General features: G+C 40.8%; 1 long non-coding RNA gene across 1 annotated transcript in view; it reads right to left on the bottom strand.

The window, feature by feature from the left end:
- Nucleotides 1-3: 3 nt before the first annotated feature.
- Nucleotides 4-18,577, bottom strand: part of LOC139563092 (uncharacterized) — a 47,701-nt gene continuing 29,127 nt past the window's right edge. The window contains exon 2 of the long non-coding RNA XR_011672491.1: nucleotides 4-1,066. This is a non-coding gene — a long non-coding RNA (uncharacterized lncRNA). The remainder of the gene's footprint in view (nucleotides 1,067-18,577) is intronic.

Here is an 18,577-nt window from a genome sequence, read left to right on the forward strand (position 1 = left end):
AAGAATACAAAGACATTTTATAGCCAAGATACACCCCTCAACTTACATGACGAACCACTGATAATAGGAACTGTTCACAAAGAAAGACTTTTACTTGAGAGAGGAGTATCCCATAGCCAGATAGCATTCGCTATAAATTATCGTTCAGTTTGGTCTCTAAGACGAGGTTCTAATCTCGTTCCTGGTACTTCATAGCACAGAACTATTACCTCATCCAATGGCAAAACTCAATTGTCAACTCTAGATACTACCATCTCAAGTAAACCCCCTCTTGACCCCACTCCTGGACAAGCTCACTGAAGGGAGTGACTTGCGCACAGACATTGTGGAGACAAGTAATTTGTTCCCCCTTAATCACGCCATCCTTTCACATGGTTGAACCGATACATTCACATATGAAGACAATGTTCCATCCTGTCCCCTTCCCTTTCTGATATTCTGCATAGCACCAGAGACATGTAAAAGACAAGCCTGACCTCTCCCCTCTCTGGGCCCCAAATGACTAAGCCCCAGCTGAGGGAAGAAATGCAACTGCCAACACTAGTCTATTAGAAATACATTCTAATAAAAAGTATATCACATAATAATATTATGCATATATGACATCTTAATTACTTATGTTACCCAACTAATTCTGATTCATCCACCACACATCAGCTAGAGCTTTTGTTGCAAGTGGCATGTTAATGACAGATCGGTGTCTTAATGCATTTTTTGTTGTCTCAATTACTATACATTTCGCAGTGTGCAGACCTACACAATTAACCTGATAACTAAATAAACAATTTTGGACAAGCATACATCAATTACGGGCATGGTTGACCACTCCCCTCCCTCCAGGCACTCATTCTTCTGGCGTTTCTTCATTTTCTTCAGATAGTGTCTCAGTTCGTGCACAGGTTGCTGGCTTGGACTCAGGTCTCCGGGCAGAAGTGGTGAAGGACAATAGTGAACGCCATTGTCGCCATTACTTCAGCTGGTTAGAGGGGGTGAGGCTCACACTGTTCTTGGTCAAATTATCCTTTCCGTGCATCTAGATACCATCTGTGGTCACCTTCGCCATAACCTCGAGAGAGGACAGACCAGAACAACAGTTTAGTTTAGGGCATTTCTGATTCAGGAAATACAGTAAATAGTTTGAATGACAAATTATTACTATTACCAATATTCTTAGACATTTGTATAAAGACAAATGTCAAAGAGAATAACAGTTGAAACCATTTTTGCAAGTTGTCTTATAACTATCATCTTGGCGATCTCCCCGCAGAGTTACAGGGTCAGGGAGTTAGAGGGCTAATTCTTAGGGAGAAATCCAGACTATCCCGCAGACCCAATCTGGTGAGATTTTGTATTGAAGCTTGACAAAAACAAAACAACATCCACATACACACAAAACAATAACATACACTCCCTTTTGACACGTCTCACATCATGGTTCCTAAATAAACACCACCACTCGTGGTCCGAATCACACATGACTATTGATGAATTATTAACTTCCTAATTATCAGTGTTAACTCTGCGTTCATTTAACTTCTTATGGCTGCAGGGGCAATATTGAGTAGCTTGGATGAAAGGTGCACAGAGGTGCCCAGAGTAAACTGCCTGCTCCTCAGTCCCAGTTGCTAATATATGCACATTATTAGTAGTATTGGATAGAAAACACTCTGAAGTCTCTAAAACGGTTTGAATTATGCCTGTGAGTATAACAGAACTCATATGGCAGACAAAAACCTGAGAAAAAAATCCAACCAGCAAGTGGGAAATCGGAGGTTTGTATGTTTTCAACTCATCGCCTATCGAATACACAGTGGGATATGGGTCAGTTAGCACTTCCTACGGCTTCCACTAGATGTCAACAGTCTGTAGAACCTTGTCTGATGCTTCTACTGTGAAGTGGAGCCGAAGGAGAGGGGAATGAGTTAGGTCTGCCGTGAGCTGACCATGCTCTGACCACGCGCGTCCACATGAGGGAGCTCTGTTCCATCGCATTTCTGAAGACAATGGAATTCTCCGGTTGGAACATTATTGAAGATTTATGTTAAAAAAACATCCTAAAGATTGATTCAATACATCGTTTGACATGTTTCTACTGACTGTTACGGAACTTTTTGACATTTCGTCTGCTTGTAGTGAACGCGCTTCGTGACTTTGGATTTGTTTACCAAACACGCTAACAAAAGTAGCTATTTGGACATAAATGATGGACATTACCGAACAAAACGAACATTTCTTGTGGGAGTCCTGGGAGTGCATTCCGACGAAGATCAGAAAAGGTAAGTGAAGATTTATAATGCTATTTATGACTTTTGTTGACTCCACAATTTGGCGGGTAACTGTATGGCTTCCTTTTGTGGCTGAACGCTGTTCTCAGATTATTGAATATTGTGCTTTTGCCGTAAAGCTTTTTTGAAATCTGACACAGCGTTTGCATTAAGAACAAGTGTATCTTTAATTCTATGTGAAACATGTTTCTTTCAAAGTTTATGATGAGTATTTATGTTATTTGATGTGGCTCTCTGCAATTTCTCCAGATATTTTGGAGGCATTTCTGAACATGGCGCCAATGTATACTGAGGTTTTTGGATATAAATATGAACTTTATCGAACAAAACATATATGTATTGTGTAACATGAAGTCCTATGAGTGTCATCTGATGAAGATCATCAAAGGTTAGTGATTAATTTGATCTCTTTCTGCTTTTTGTGACTCCTGTCTTTGGCTGGGAAAATGGCTGTTTTTCTGGGATTTTGCGGTGACCTAACATAGCATCCTTCGAAGGAAGGAGAAAGAGAAGTGGACAGGTAGAATGGTTGTTCCACATGAAACCAATCAAAAAGTAGGATTTTTTTTACCACACTGTGTTTTTTACCACACTACTTTTTACCACACTGAATGGACCTGAAATGGTCAGAATGTGAATTTTGGACCTGAATGATCAAACGTTCCGGATAGGACCATTCAGGTCCGTTCAGTTCCTCAGTTGGCCCATTTTTCCCTTTTTGAACCCCTTATGCTACCATGAGACATCTATATATTCGTCATTGATTAAGACAAAAGTGATGTAAAATAGTCTAAGATACAGCACATGTAAACATGAAAAGAAGTTTGAATGTTTTTTTTTTATTCTAGAAATTATTTTAAAAATTACTTTGAGGACCTCTATCTCCTGAATGTTTTGGCATTCTTGTCCAAAAAGTTACTTTCCGACCACTTCTACCATGGGCAAACAAATATGGAAGTGTCATTCAAATAAAAAGGTTGCAGTCAAAAAGGCAATTTAATTCATATAGAACAACCCAGAAGTGTGGGATAACCATCTTCAAGCCGATATTAAAATGTCATGGCATTAGAATGTTTCTCATGTTTATCTTTCTGCAGCTTCTTGTGAGCAGATGGATGAGCAGTTGCGTCATCTGCAGGAGGAGTGTACATACAAGGTGTGCATGGATAAGGAGGCCAACACAGTCTTCAGACCAGTACAAGAGACCACCTGCTGTATCTTGAGTTCAAGAGGATTCACCTGCTGTATGTATTGTCCCCTATTTGTTTTTTTATTAGGATCCCTTGAAGCTGCTATGAAAGCAGCTACTCTTCCTGGGGTCCACAAATGGATCTGTCTCCGTCCACCCGTCCGTTCGTTAGTCACATGCAATATCTCAGACACCACTGGCAGGATTTTTATGAAACTTTGGTGAATTATGTGTCTTGCTATAGAGATCCAACATTTACAAAATTACAAATTGGCCTAAGCCGGGCGCTATAATAATCAACTGAAAACTTTGAACAAGCATATCCTCTGTCCTGTTTTAGCTACAGTCATGAAATGTTGTACATATATGCAGCCCCTCATGAACACGTTTTATAAGCTCCACCCCTTAGATGTATTAATTGCCCCTCCCCCCTTTGAGGCAATTAGTGACAACAATTCAAACTTTTAAAACATATATACTAATACAGTGCTTCATAATTCGTGGGTATAAGGGCACAAGGCGAGACCCAGATGCAGACACGGGAGGCAGATGGTTGGAGTCTTTGATATTTATTATATCCAAAAGGGGTAGGAAAGAGAATGGTCATGGACAGGCAAAAGTCTAAACCAGTTCAGAGTCCAGGAGGTACAGTGTGGAAGGCAGGCTCGAGGTCAGGCAGGCGGGTACAGATTCCAGAAAACATGCAAGGGTAAAAATCCAGGAGGACTAGTGAAAGAGAATCGAAAAGGCAGGAGCACGGGAAAACCACACTGGTTGACTTGGAACATACAAGACGAACTGGCAAAGAGAGACAGGAAACACAGGTATATATACACCAGGGATAACAAGCGACACCTGGAGGGGGTGGACAATAACAAGGACAGGTGAAACTGATCAGGGTGTGACAGTGGGGAAGGGCATGTTTACTGTTGCCTTGTTGATTTATTCGAAATTTTGCAGGATGTAATCTTTTATTGCATATTTTAAAGTGTTCATTTCTGTAAAATCCTTAGAGGGCAGAATTTGAAAAATGATACTTGATACAAAAATGATACCACGGGGGACAAAAAGAAAGAGGAGAGTAGGACTGTGATTTCCCTCAGTTTTTTTCAGGTTTTCACTCTCAAAATCACACTTTAAAAAAAATTGAAAAACAACTAATTGTTTGTTCTAAGTCCTTAAACCACAGCAGGGGAAATTTTTTGAGGTCTGGGGAAAATCTGAGAAATGTAGATTATTTTGTATAGTTACCCTTTAAGTCAGGTATGCACCAGCCAGACAGTTTTTGGCTAGTGTTGTTTCTGTAGAAACAAATTCCCTGGCTGCCACTGCTCTTGCTCAACAAAATGTCCTCTGTGTCATCACAACTTTTGGAGAAATATCAACAAAACAATTTTGTGGTAAGTTGATCTAATTATTTGAAATTTTGAAAAAAGTTGTAGATATATTCCAATAATATTTGAGTAAAGTAGTAATATTTTGAATGAGTGTGTTTGGGGGCACCTCACCACAAAAGTAGTGTATTTATGGTTCATAGAGACTCCCCCCAAAATGTATGCAAAAAAGTATGCATTACCACTAAGAATAATGCATTTTTTAATAGGCCTACTCAATGGTATTATGCACTGATATTCACATAATTTTTACATTCTAACATATGTAAAACATTCTAAAATATGTGGGCATGACTAATAGACAGCTTGCTCCAGACACAAACACACTAATGAAGTGTCATGTGATAGCTAGACAGTCTCGCCATTTGAGATTGAAAAGTTATTGAGAGGTTTTGTACCATGTTTTAAAACAAGAAAGCGACCAATAACCACATTCCAGTTGGGAGCGCTTTTAATGGAAAACCAAGTTTAAGCCAACATTCGATGTTGTCTTGCTCAAAACAACCTTGTCGGGTTCACCTAGGGGTCATTATAGGGGCTGTACCAAAATGTTTGATGTATTAGAATAATTGATTATGCTTATTTTGTATTAATAGAAGGGGAGGGGTTATAAGACCCCTCCTTACATTTATAGGGTCCTAGACTACAGATTAACAATATATATATTCATTATAGAGGTTTCGAATTGTTCCACAGTTGTTTTCTAGTTCTCTCTCTTATAAAAAGACCCCTCTGAGAAATGTGTGACTGAGACAGAACTCTGCAGGGGAGTGTAGGAGATAAGAGACATTCCACAATAAATCAACTTTGGGGAGGGGACATTTACTGCAAAGTTTTTAGATGACACTAAAAGCCATTGTTTTGTAGGCATGGTTTTGGTCTCAGGAGTAAAAAGGTAATGACGTAGGTAGTGACATCCCCAGGGCTAGACTTTAACAAAACAACTTGAGACCTTTTGTTTGATGCAGAACTTACTCGGAAACATGCGTGCTATGTTCCTGATTGTCAACTTCTGTCTGCAATTGCATTAATAAAGGTTTTTGAATGACTTAATGAAAGATATTGTCATAATGCTAATTTCACCAATGAGCCAATGATTGACAAGGATGAAAGGAACGAACCCTAACAACCGCATGGGGCTTTACCACAACAGGTGCAACGGACTAGCGCAACATCCTTCGGTTGAAACTGGCGGGAAACAAGCGAATGCAGCTACAGTTCTCATAAAAACGGATCATAAATGAAATCACAGATATTATAGCAGTAGGAGTTCTTAATAGGCTAGCATAACCAATTACTTTTCAAGGACCATATAGCCTCAGAAATGTCTTATTTTCAAGGTAGGCTGTTCTAAATTCAGCAAAAAAAGAAAAGTCCCTTATTCAGGACACTGTCTTTCAAAGATAATTCGGAAAAATCTGAATAACTTCACAGATCTTCATTGTAAAGGGTTTAAACACTGTTCCCATGCTTGTTCAATTGTTACGTCCCCCAGTTTCTGTGTTGTAGTTTGTATTTGAGTGTGTGTGTTTCAGGAGATGGCTTCCTGAATTCTCCCCAAGCAGCTGATTGGTCAGCCCCATTGATGATTGGAGCTGACCCCAGCTGTATCCGATTAGACTCCTTCTGAAGCTATATAAAAGCCAGTGTTCTGGTCAGAAGAGAGATGATTGCGGAGAGAGGAGGCTGATGGCTGTGGGTTATTATACTGTGTTGGTTGTTCTCAGAGGGAGATGATTAGTGTGTCCTGTATTGGTTGAGTGAGAGAGCTGATTGGTTATGTCTGTTGTGTGTCAATAGGACGCAGGGCTTTGATTATTGAAATTGTTTGTATAATTCTGTTTCATTTCTTCCCAGGGGGGAAGGGGAAGCCACCTAGGGAGTGCTTAGGCAAGAGGCCCGCGGGCATACATATACCTGTAGTATATTCACTGTCTAGGCACATTAGGAAAGACCTGGGCGGAACCAACCCCTGTATTTTGGTTAGCGCACCAGGTGGTGCTAAGTTAGGTAAGTAGTGGGTAGGCAGGTAAGGTAGGAGAGGGGGCTCTGATATTTACTTTCTTTGCTTTGGTTCCATCCAGCCGCTTTTCCCCATATTACCGTGTGAAGGAATAAATTCCTAGTAAATGGTAAATTCTCTGCCTTTTGTCATCCTTACTCGCACCTACAGTCCCACACCTCTTTCACTTCACGGGGAGTTTAGTTGTAGCAGAGTGTTGCGTTCCCTCTTCCTAGAGGCGTGCGTAACATCAATGAACCATAATCAATTAATGAACATGCACCTGTGGAACGGTCGTCAAGACACTAACAGCTTACAGACGGTAGGCAATTAAGGTCACAGTTATGAAAACTTAGGACACAAAAGAGGCCTTTCTACTGACTCTGAAAACACCAAAAGAAAGATATCGGGGTCCCTGCTCATCTGCATGAACGTGCCTTAGGCATGCTGCAAGGAGGCATGAGGACTGCAGATGTGGCCAGGGCAATAAATTGCAGTACTGTGAGACGCCTAAGACAGCGCTACGGGGAGACGGGACGGACAGCTGATTGTCCTCGCAGTGGCAGACCACGTGTAACAACACCTGCACAGGATCAGTACATCTGAACATCACACCTGCTGGACAGGTACAGGATGGCAACAACAACTGCCCGAGTTACACCAGGAACGCACAATCCCTCCATCAGTGCTCAGACTGTACGCAATAGGCTGAGAGAGGCTGGATTGAGGACTTGTAGGCCTGTTGTAAGGCAGGTCCTCACCAGACATCACCAGCAACAATGTCGCCTATGGGCACAAACCCACCGTTTGTCCGGGAACTTGCAGGTGCCTTGGTGAAAGAGTGGGGTAACATCTCACAGCAAGAACTGTCAAATCTGGTGCAGTCCATGAGGAGGAGATGCACTGCAGTACTTAATGCAGCTGGTGGTCACACCAGATACTGACTGTTACTTTTGATTTTGACCCCCCCTTTGTTCAGGGACACATTATTCAATTTATGTTAGTCACATGTCTGTGGAACTTGTTCAGTTGTTGAATCTTATGTTCATACGAACATGTTAAGTTTGCTAAAAATAAACATAGTTGACAGTGAGAGAACGTTTCTGAGTTTATGATGACTGAATTGCACATCGCCAATATTCAACCAAGATTTTGAACATTTTAAATACCTGGTTTGCATACCCATTCTTGCCTTAGCATTTACTGGTAGATATCATAATTTGGAACATCTTTCCTCTGCTTTCCTCTAAGCAACAACCAAATCAAATGTTATTAGTCACATGCGCCGAATACAGCAGGTGTAGACCTTACAGCGAAATGCTTACTTACGAGCCCCTAACCAACAATGCAAAAAAAAATAACATCATACGAATAAGAAATGAAAAGTGACAAGTAATTAAAGAGCAGCAGTGAAATAACAATAGCAAGACTATATATCGGCATATCTATTTATTATTGCCATCGAAATGTTAGCTGTTAAAATTAGATCAAACATTAATATTAATGGATTAGAAATCCGTGGCTTAAAAACTAAGGTGTCATTGTACGCTGATGATTCATGTTTTCTTTTAAAACCACAACTAGAGTCTCTCCAGGGCCTCATAGAGGATCTAGATACCTTTGCTATCCTCTCTGGATTAAAACCAAATTATGATAAATGTACCATATTACGTATTGGATCACTAAAAAATACACATTTTATATTGCCATGTAGTTTACCAATTAAATGGTCTGACGGAGATGTGGACATACTCGGTATAAAAATCCCAAAAGAAAGAAATGATCTCACTCCAATAAATTTTTATAGAAAGTTAGCAAAAATAGATAAGATCTTGCTACCATGGAAAGGAAAATACCTGTCTATTTGTGGAAAAATCACCCTGATTAACTCTTTAGTCATATCACAGTTTACCTATTTGCTTATGGTTTTGCCTACACCTAGTGACCTGCTTTTTAAATTATATGAACAAAAAATATTCCATTTTATTTGGAACGGCAAGCCAGATAAAATTAAAAGGGCCTATTTATATAACGAATATGAATTCGGAGGGCAGAAATTATTAAATATTAAAGCATTAGACCTCTCACTAAAGGCATCAGTCATACAAAAGTTATACTTAAATCCAAACTGGTTCTCTAGTAAATTGGTACGAATGTCTCATCCTATGTTCAAGAAGGGCCTTTTTCCCTTTATTCAGATTACACCTGCTCACTTTCGGTTGTTTGAAAAGGAAATAATCTCCAAAATATCCTTATTTTTTAAACAAGCCTTAGAAAGTTGGTTGCAATTTCAGTTTAATCCACCAGAAAGGACGGAACAAATAGTACAACAAATATTGTGGTTAAATTCAAATATAGTAATTGATAAAAAAAACTGTATTTATCGAAGAAATGTTTAAAAAAGGTATAATTTTTGTGAATGATATCATAAATAGGACTGGTGGAGTTATGTCACACATGCAGCTAACACAGACATATGGAAATGTCTGCTCTACCCAAAATTACAACCAATTAATTGCAGCATTACCACAAAAATGGAAGAGGCAAGTAGAAGGGGAAAAAAGTAAGGAACTTGTATGTCGGCCCTGTATTAAAGAACATAAATGGTTAAAGAAAAGTGTGATAAATAAAAACATATACCAATTTCATTTAAGGACTAAAAAACTGACAGCTGTGCCATATAAATTGCAAAATAGTTGGGAAGAGATTTTCGATGTACCCATTCCATGGCACATGGTTTATGAATTGATACGCAAAACAACGCCGGATTCAAAACTTCGAATTTTTCAATTTAAATTACTGTACAAAATTCTTGCAACTAATAGAATGTTATATATATGGGGTATACAATCTTCCCAGCTCTGCAGATTCTGTTGTGAGGAGGCAGAGTCATCAGATCATTTATTTTGGTATTGTCCATATGTAGCTCGTTTTTGGTCACAGGTCCAGGAATGGCTGAAGAATTGCAACATTTGCCTAGAACTAACGCTACAGATAGCAATACTGGGGGATTTGAAAAGCCATAGTCAATCAATCAATAATATAATAATTATTTTAGCAAAAATGTTTATTTTTAATTTACAATCTGTAGAAGCTATGAGAATAGGAAGGTTCAAATCTTTTGTGAAGCATCACAGCACAGTTGAAAAATATATGGCAAATAAAAATCCGAAATGGATGATGTTGGAAGATAGATGGGAAGGGTTGAGTGGAACTGAAGGGTGGGACTAATAACAAGATAAACAATGTAGGGCATACGGGATCTGTGAAATGTGTATAGGTGCGGAGCTTTTGTGAAATAGCACAGTTACAAGTGGAAATAAAATTGGATGGACAACAGAAATAGAGGAAGGACTAAGAACAAACAAGAGAGAACTATTATAAAGTAGACTGTGTCTGTAAAATGGGTATAAGATGTATAAATTGAAGGTAAAAGCAGAAGTGTTTATTAGTTTACTCCAATTGGGGAGCGGTGGTAGGGTTGCGGGGAATAATAATAAAGGTATATTCTTTAAAAAAGTATGTATGTCTATATAGGTATGTGTATGTATATATGTGTATATGTATGCATGCGTGTATGGATATATATATTTACCCCAAAAAATATGGGGGATTGGAAATGATGCAGACAATTACATTGGAAGCAACATTCTTTCCGCAATATTAAGCTGATCCACCCCTAAAAAAATTTAAAAATAAAATATATATATATATAAAAAAATTATAATAAATAAATAAATAAATAAAAAAAGACTATATACAGGGGGGGTACCGGTACAGAGTCAATGTGCGGGGGCATCGGTTAGTCGAGATAATTGAGGACTATGTACATGCAGGTAGAGTTATTAAAATTACTGTGCATAGATGATAACAGAGTGTAAAGGGGGGAGGCAATGCAAATAGTCTGGGTAGCTATTTGATTAGATGTTCAGGAGTCTTATGGCTTGGACCTAGACTTGGCGCTCCGGTACCACTTGTCGTGCGGTAGCCGAGAGAACAGTCTATGACTAGGGTGGCTGGAGTCTTTGACAATTTTTAGGGCCTAGCCGTTCCTCAGCTATTGTATGTGTGTTGAGGTCGCCGACCACCATTAGCTGCCAGTGTACAGTATAGCCTACAGTGAGGGAAAAAAGTATTTGATCCCCTGCTGATTTTGTACGTTTGCCCACTGACAAAGAAATGATCAGTCTATAATTTTAATGGTAGGTTTATTTGAACAGTGAGAGACAGAATAACAACAAAAATATCCAGAAAAACGCATGTCAAAAATGTTATAAATTGATTTGCATTTTAATGAGGGAAATAAGTATTTGACCCCCTCTCAATCAGAAAGATTTCTGGCTCCCAGGTGTCTTTCATACAGGTAACGAGCTGAGATTAGGAGCACACTCTTAAAGGGAGTGCTCCTAATCTCAGTTTCTTACCTGTATAAAAGACACCTGTCCACAAAAGCAATCAATCAATCAGATTCCAAACTCTCCACCATGGCCAAGACCAAAGAGCTCTCCAAGGATGTCAGGGACAAGATTGTAGATCTACACAAGGCTGGAATGGGCTACAAGACCATTGCCAAGCAGCTTGGTGAGAAGGTGACAACAGTTGGTGCGATTATTCGCAAATGGAAGAAAAAAAAACAACTGTCAAACTCCCTTGGCCTAGGGCTCCATGCAAGATCTCACCTCGTGGAGTTGCAATGATCATGAGAATGGTGAGGAATCTGCCCAGAACTAAACAGGAGGATCTTGTCAATGATCTCAAGGCAGCTGGGACCATAGTCACCAAGAAAACAATTGGTAACACACTACGCCGTGAAGGACTGAAATCCTGCAGCGCCCGCAAGGTCCCCCTGCTCAAGAAAGCTCATATACATACCCGTCTGAAGTTTGCCAATGAACATCTGAATGATTCAGAGGACAACTGGGTGAACGTGTTGTGGTCAGACGAGACCAAAGTGGAGTTCTTTGGCATCAACTCAACTTGCCGTATTTGGAGGAGGAGGAATGCTGCCTATGACCCCAAGAAACCATCCCCACCGTCAAACATGGAGGTGGAAACATTATGCTTTGGGGGTGTTTTTCTGCTAAGGGGACAGGACAACTTCACCGCATCAAAGGGACGATGGACGGGGCCATGTACCGTCAAATCTTGGGTGAAAACCTCCTTCCCTCAGCCAGGGCATTGAAAATGGGTCGTGGATGGGTATTCCAGCATGACAATGACCCAAAACACACGGCCAAGGCAACAAAGGAGTGGCTCAAGAAAAAGCACATTAAGGTCCTGGAGTGGCCTAGCCAGTCTCCAGACCTTAATCCCATAGAAAATCTGTGGAGGGAGCTGAAGGTTCGAGTTGCCAAACGTCAGCCTCGAAATCTTAATGACTTGAAGAAGATCTGCAAAGAGGATTGGGACAAAATCCCTCCTGAGATGTGTGCAAACCTGGTGGCCAACTACAAGAAACATCTGACCTCTGTGATTGCCAACAAGGGTTTTGCCACCAAGTACTAAGTCATGTTTTGCAGAGGGGTCAAATACTTATTTCCCTCATTAAAATGCAAATCAATTTATAACATTTTTGACATGCGTTTTTCTGGATTTTTTTGTTGATATTCTGTCTCTCACTGTTCAAATAAACATACCATTAAAATTACAGACTGATCATTTCATTGTCAGTGGGCAAACGAACAAAATCAGCAGGGGATCAAATACTTTTTTCCCTCACTGTATGTGCCATTTTCTGCTATTACTTGTGTACATTTGCTGCCATTTTTGTCATATCACAATGCTAATCCAACAGATCGAGGCCATGGAGAGGTCCCCCATGAGGATGCTGTCACCCTAGCCAACCAACCCAATGACAGAGGTGCAGCGACAACCAGTGCCCGAGCCTGCCCTACGACTGCTACCAAGGCCCAAGTCGTTCCCCCATAATATAACTTTAATAACAAAAAAAAGGGGCGTGTTTACCAGAGGAATAAAAATAAGGAGAACATTTCTTTTTCAATTTAAAGTTTTATTACGTTTTCAAACAACCAACCAAACACATTCCACATTCACAGATGTGACAGACTTAAAAAAAAATAATAATAATAATAATAATAAAAAAATTAAAAAAAGGTTATATATATATATATACATATATACATACCTACATATACATACATACACACATACACACAAATAATAATTATAACAAAATTTAAAATGTAGAACTTGCAGCAGCACTATCAAGGTTCTTATTTGCTATTTCCAGCCTTAGCTGAGATGACGAGCCAATGATTAGTTTTTAGATTTTACAGCACCTTACACAACACGCATCTGCTCACCTCCCCGATCCCCCCATTCACTCTGTCCAATTTGAGATATAGTGGAGTAGTGGAGACCAGAGTCTATCAAACTTGGACTGTCTCTTGTGGAGGTCATAAGTGAGCTTTTCAAGAGGGAGAAAGTCAACAATCTAGTCAATCCACATTTTAAATGTAGGAGAGGTACTAGAGGCCCACAATAGAAGGATACATTTCTTAGCAAAGTATGTAATGGTCATGAGCAAATTTTCTCTGTCAGGATCAAGAACAAAGTCCTGCTGGGCATTAAGAAGATAGAGACACGGGGTCATATCAAACTGTACATCTAGTATTTTCTGTGCAGCAGTATGTATAGATTGCGAAAATCTGGCAATCTCTCTACAGCTCCAAAATACATGCATATAGGTTCCACTTTCAGAGGTACATCTTTTACAGTTAGGAGAAATGTCTGTTTTCATTTTATGGAGTCTCAAGGGAGTGTAATAAAATTTGTACAAAAATTTGTAATTCGATTCTTTCATTTTTACATTAGTAGAGGAGCAGTATACCCTGTCGCAAACCTCCGCCCATAACTCATCACTGATAGTCAGACCAAGGTCCTTTTCCCAGATTATTTTCAAAGGAGTAAAGGAGGAGCCTCCTTTCTCAGAAAGGAGTCTATAGATATAGGATATTTTGCCTTTAATGGATTGTGCTGTGACAAGAAGGGTTTCAACTTCGTTCAACTGAGTTCTAAACCTCCTCTTGGAAGTAAATGAGGAGATGACATGTCTAATTTGAAGATATTAAAAAAAAAATGGGATCTTGGCACATTGAATTCACTGCAGAGCTCTTGAAAGGATTTCAGTGTAGTGGTCTTCTGATGAAATAGGTCTGAAAAGGTCCTGATTCCTAGAGTATGCCAAAGATTAAAGTTGGCATCCCTCAGGGCTTTTGGCAAGTCTGGGTTGCCTACTATAGGCGAGTGAGAGCATATTTGGGAGGAGATGCCCAGGTATTTCTTACAGTCCCTCCACGCTAGTAGGGTGCTGTAAATCACAAATGTTTTGGCTATGTTGCCCACTTCACTAAAGTTATTAATGAATATAGTTGAGCTTAGTGGCAATGAACCACAGGATTGGGCTTCTATCTGGATCCACGTTGACTCTTGTCTGTTTGTGATCCATGTTAGCATGTTGCGGATTTGGGCAGACCAGTAGTACAATTGAAGGGAGGGAAGGGCAAGACCGCCCTTAGATTCAGGTTTCGATAGAGTGGAGAGCTTGATCCTAGGTTTTTTATTGCCCCATATAAATTTGGTGATGCTTTGGTTAATTGTTTTGAAAAAGGAAGCTGGGAGATAGCATGGGAGCATCTGAAATAAATAGTTCAGTCTAGGGAGGATGTTCATACGGATTACATTAATTCTTCCTACTAAGCTAATTGGGAGGGAGATCCAGGTTTGGAGGTTGTTTTTGATTCGATCCAGGAGTGGAAGATAATTCTCCTTGAAAAGCCTATTCAGATCTGGTGTTATGAATATCCCAAGGTATTGAAACCCCTGTGTCTTCCATTGGAATGGGCATAGTGTCTTCATAGAACTGGTGAGTGTAATATTGAGAGGGCAGACAGTGGATTTGTTAAAATTGATCTTATAACCTGAAAACGTGCCATACTGAGCAATTGTGTCTAAAATGGGAGGAAGGGATTTCTCAGGGTTGGATATGTAGAGCAAGACATCATCCGCGTAAAGCGAAATCTTGTGCTGCAGGCCGCCTGCAGGAACACCTGTAATACTTGGATTGCTCCTTATCAACTCTGCCAGAGGCTCCGCCCCCAACAAGTAGAGCAGGGGGGATAGCGAGCACCCTTGTCTTGTGCCCCGTCCCAAAGGGAATCTGTCAGAGTTCAGTCCGTTAGTAGTCACCATGGCATTTGGATGAGAGTATAGTGATTTGATCCATTTAATAAAGTTTGGGCCCATATTGAACTTTTCTAAGACTGAGAACAAAAAGCTCCACTCCATCCTGTCGAACGCCTTCTCAGCATCCAGTGAAGCCAGCAGGACAGGGGTCTTCTGTGCGTTTACTTGATCAATAATATCAAAAAGACGGCGAATGTTATCAGAAGAGTATCTGTCTCTAATAAATCCAGTTTGGTCCGCTTTTATTATTTTGGGAAGAAGAGTGTTTAGTCTTTTGGCCAGCAATTTGGTAATTATTTTGTAGTCGAAATCCAACAAGCTTATGGGCCAGAAGGAGGAGCAGGATAGGGGGTCCTTGTCTTTTTTGAGCAACACTGTAATGTGAGCTGTGCGCATTGAGTCTGGGAGAACTCCGTTTTTGCAAAAATCCTCCAGCATTGGCATGAAAATAGGGCTAAGCTGGGGCCAAAAAGCTTTGTAGAACTCTCTGGGGAATCCATCTGGGCCTGGGGACTTGTTAGGTGGCATGGAGGTAATTGCCTCCAGGATCTCCTCAGGAGTGAAGGGGGAGTTGAGATCTTCTTGGTCGGTCTCTGATAGTTTAGGTAGCGAGATTCCCTCTAGGAAGGAGTGGAGTTCTGCTTCCGTGTGTTTTCTCTCAGAGGTATATAGTTTGCAGTAGAAATCATGAAAAGTTAAATTGATCTTTTTTGGGTCATATGTGACCTCGTCCTCTGCTGTTCGGATAGCCACAATTGTACGCTCTGACTGCTCTTTTTTTAATTGATAAGCAAGCAATCTACTAGGCCTATTGCTATACTCATGGTATTTCTGTTTAGTAAAGAAAACTTTTTTTTTAATCTCCCGAGTATAGTCCAAATTCAGTTTGGCTTTGGCTGCTTTAAGTTGACTCCAGGAGGTGCTGTCTGTGGATTGTTTATGTACTTTTTCACAGCGTTCCAGCTCCCTCTCCAGATCTAGCCTGTGTGCTTCCATTGCTTTTTTCTTAGAGGAAGCATATGCAATTAGATGACCTCTTAGTGTGGCTTTAGCAGCGTCCCACATTGTGGCCGGAGAAACAGGAGAATCTTTGTTGTCTTGTGTGTAGTTGTCTATCCATGTAGTTACCAATGTATGGAATGCTTCGTTTGATAGCATGGAGGTGTTGAATTTCCAGCTCTTTGACCTCGGGATGTTTTTGCAGAGGTCAAAGCGGAGGTGGACAAAGGCGTGATCCGAAAGCGCTATGGGTCCGATTCTACACGTGGCTGAATTTATGAAACTCTTTGGGATAAAAATGTAATCTATACGGGAGTAGGTGTTATGGACATTAGAGTAGTATGTATAGTCCATAGATGAGCTATTAGTCTCTCTCCAGATATCTATCAGTCCCATCTCTTTAGTAAGAGAGTTCAACATCTTTGCAGATCTAGGATTTGTGGTGGGGACTTGAGATGATTTGTCTAGGGTTGGGTTCAGGGTACAATTAAAATCTCCGGCCAACACTCCAAAGGAAACACAATGCTCATTGAACAGGGTTATCATTTTCGACATAAAAGCAGGAGTATCTGTGTTAGGGGCGTATATGTTTAAGAGAGTAATTGGTTGCCCATACAGTGACCCAGTTATCAAAATAAATCTCCCCTCCGGATCAGATATGTTTTTGTCAATTATGAATGGAACATTCTTATGGATAAGTATGGCTGTGCCTTTACTGTTGGATTTGAAAGATCAGAAATACACCTGTCCCACCCAAGCTCTGCGGAGTTTGGCATGTTCAGCATCACAGAGGTGTGTCTCTTGCAACAGCGCGATGTCTGCTTTTTCCTTTTTTAGAGCACATAGTATCTTTTTCCGTTTTATTGCATGACCTAGACCATGGCAGTTCCATGTCAATAGATTTAAGGTACTAGTCATCGTCATCGAACAGTAATCGAACTTTAGTGCAAGTCATCTCTGGGTAAAGGTGGATAGTAGTTACAGCTGCGTTCACATAAAAGGAAAATAAATGGTTTACATAAAATAACAGTCTCTGAACACCCCAGCCGAGTTCCCAAACAACTCGACATATCCCGTTGGATCTATTACCTCCCCGCTCAGTCACAATTCTGTGTTCCAACAACAACAACAAAAAAAACGGGAACAGTTAGCAATGCACAACGTCTCCCCCTCCCCACCAAAGAAATGCCTCATCCTCTCCGCCCCGCATTGGGTAAATGACAACGTAGCCCCCGTCCAGACCACATTAAAAATGGGAGAAAATAAAATCAATAGCCCAGCCTACATATAGTAGGCCTAGGTTATAATATGGAGCCTATCCCTCTCAGCTAAAGGAACATAAATATAGATTAGACGGCTATAATGACATTTAGCAGGGCGGGTGGGTCTTTGGATATCGGCTATATGTTGTCTTACCTCCTTTAGTAATAATAGTAATCGCATTTAGTCATTGGTCCATTTCTCATTGACCGGGGTTGTCTTTCAAAAAACGTTTTGCCTCTTCGGGAGTTTTGAAGTGTCGCAGGGCTCCTTGGTGAAGAATCCTGAGCTCGTTTGGGTATTTGAATCCCCTAAAGATGCCTCGGTCAATGGAGCATTTCTTCACCTCGTCAAACTCTCGGCGCTTTCGGCGTATTCCAGCTGACAGGTCCTGGAGTAAGGTGAGTTTGGCGTTTCCCACTGTAATGGTGTTGGTTTTCGCCGCCTGTAGGACTCGTTCCTTGTCGGTGAATCTCAAGAAACGTATGGTGATTGGGCGCGATGGTTGTCTGGCTGCTGGTGGGGGCCTCAATGCTCGGTGAGCTCTCTCGAGTTCTATGGGTCTGTCGGTGGACAGGTGGAGCCACTCGGGAAGTTTGTCTTGCAGGTAGCGGATCAGTGGCATGTTTCCCTCTTCTTTTTCGCCCAGCTTTAATAGAACACAATTATTCCTTCGCCCCCTGTTTTCCAGGTCCTCTGTTTTCTCTTCCAGCTGCTCTATTTTTTTTTTTAGCATATGCTATTGTTTCCATGGCGTCTGTCAATAAGTTTTCCGTGGATAGGATTCGCCCCTCTGCCTCGTCCAGGCGCCCCGCGTTTATGGTTATCTTGTTGTTTATGTCAGGCAAAGCATTTTCCAGGATTGTCACCTTGCCCCCTATCGCACTGAGCTGAGCGTTAATGGCATCTAGTTTAGTGTTGAGTTCTGTACGTTGGGATCTCAGCTCAGAAAAGATGTCTTCGACAGAGTGCGAGGTTGGCCTTCGTTGGGCCTCGGGGGGGAACGGGTCCTCTTGCTCCTGGCTAATGGCGCTAGCTTTTTCTGAAGCTAGCTGCTTCTTGGAGGCTTTTTCCGTCGCTAGTGCTCGAGTCCGGGTAAAAATGTCACCTGTAGTGTCGCCTTTTGTAGCCGCCATGACTTTTTGACTAAAGCTAAATGAGTTTAAACTTGAAGTGGAGGTAAGATTAGGAATTGGAAACTACTTGTGCGGAGCCCCTAGTTCATGCGGCCATCTCGTTCAGG

The sequence above is a fragment of the Salvelinus alpinus genome, chromosome 33 (genome assembly GCF_045679555.1).
Source record: "Salvelinus alpinus chromosome 33, SLU_Salpinus.1, whole genome shotgun sequence".
Classification (NCBI taxonomy): Eukaryota; Metazoa; Chordata; class Actinopteri; order Salmoniformes; family Salmonidae; genus Salvelinus; species Salvelinus alpinus.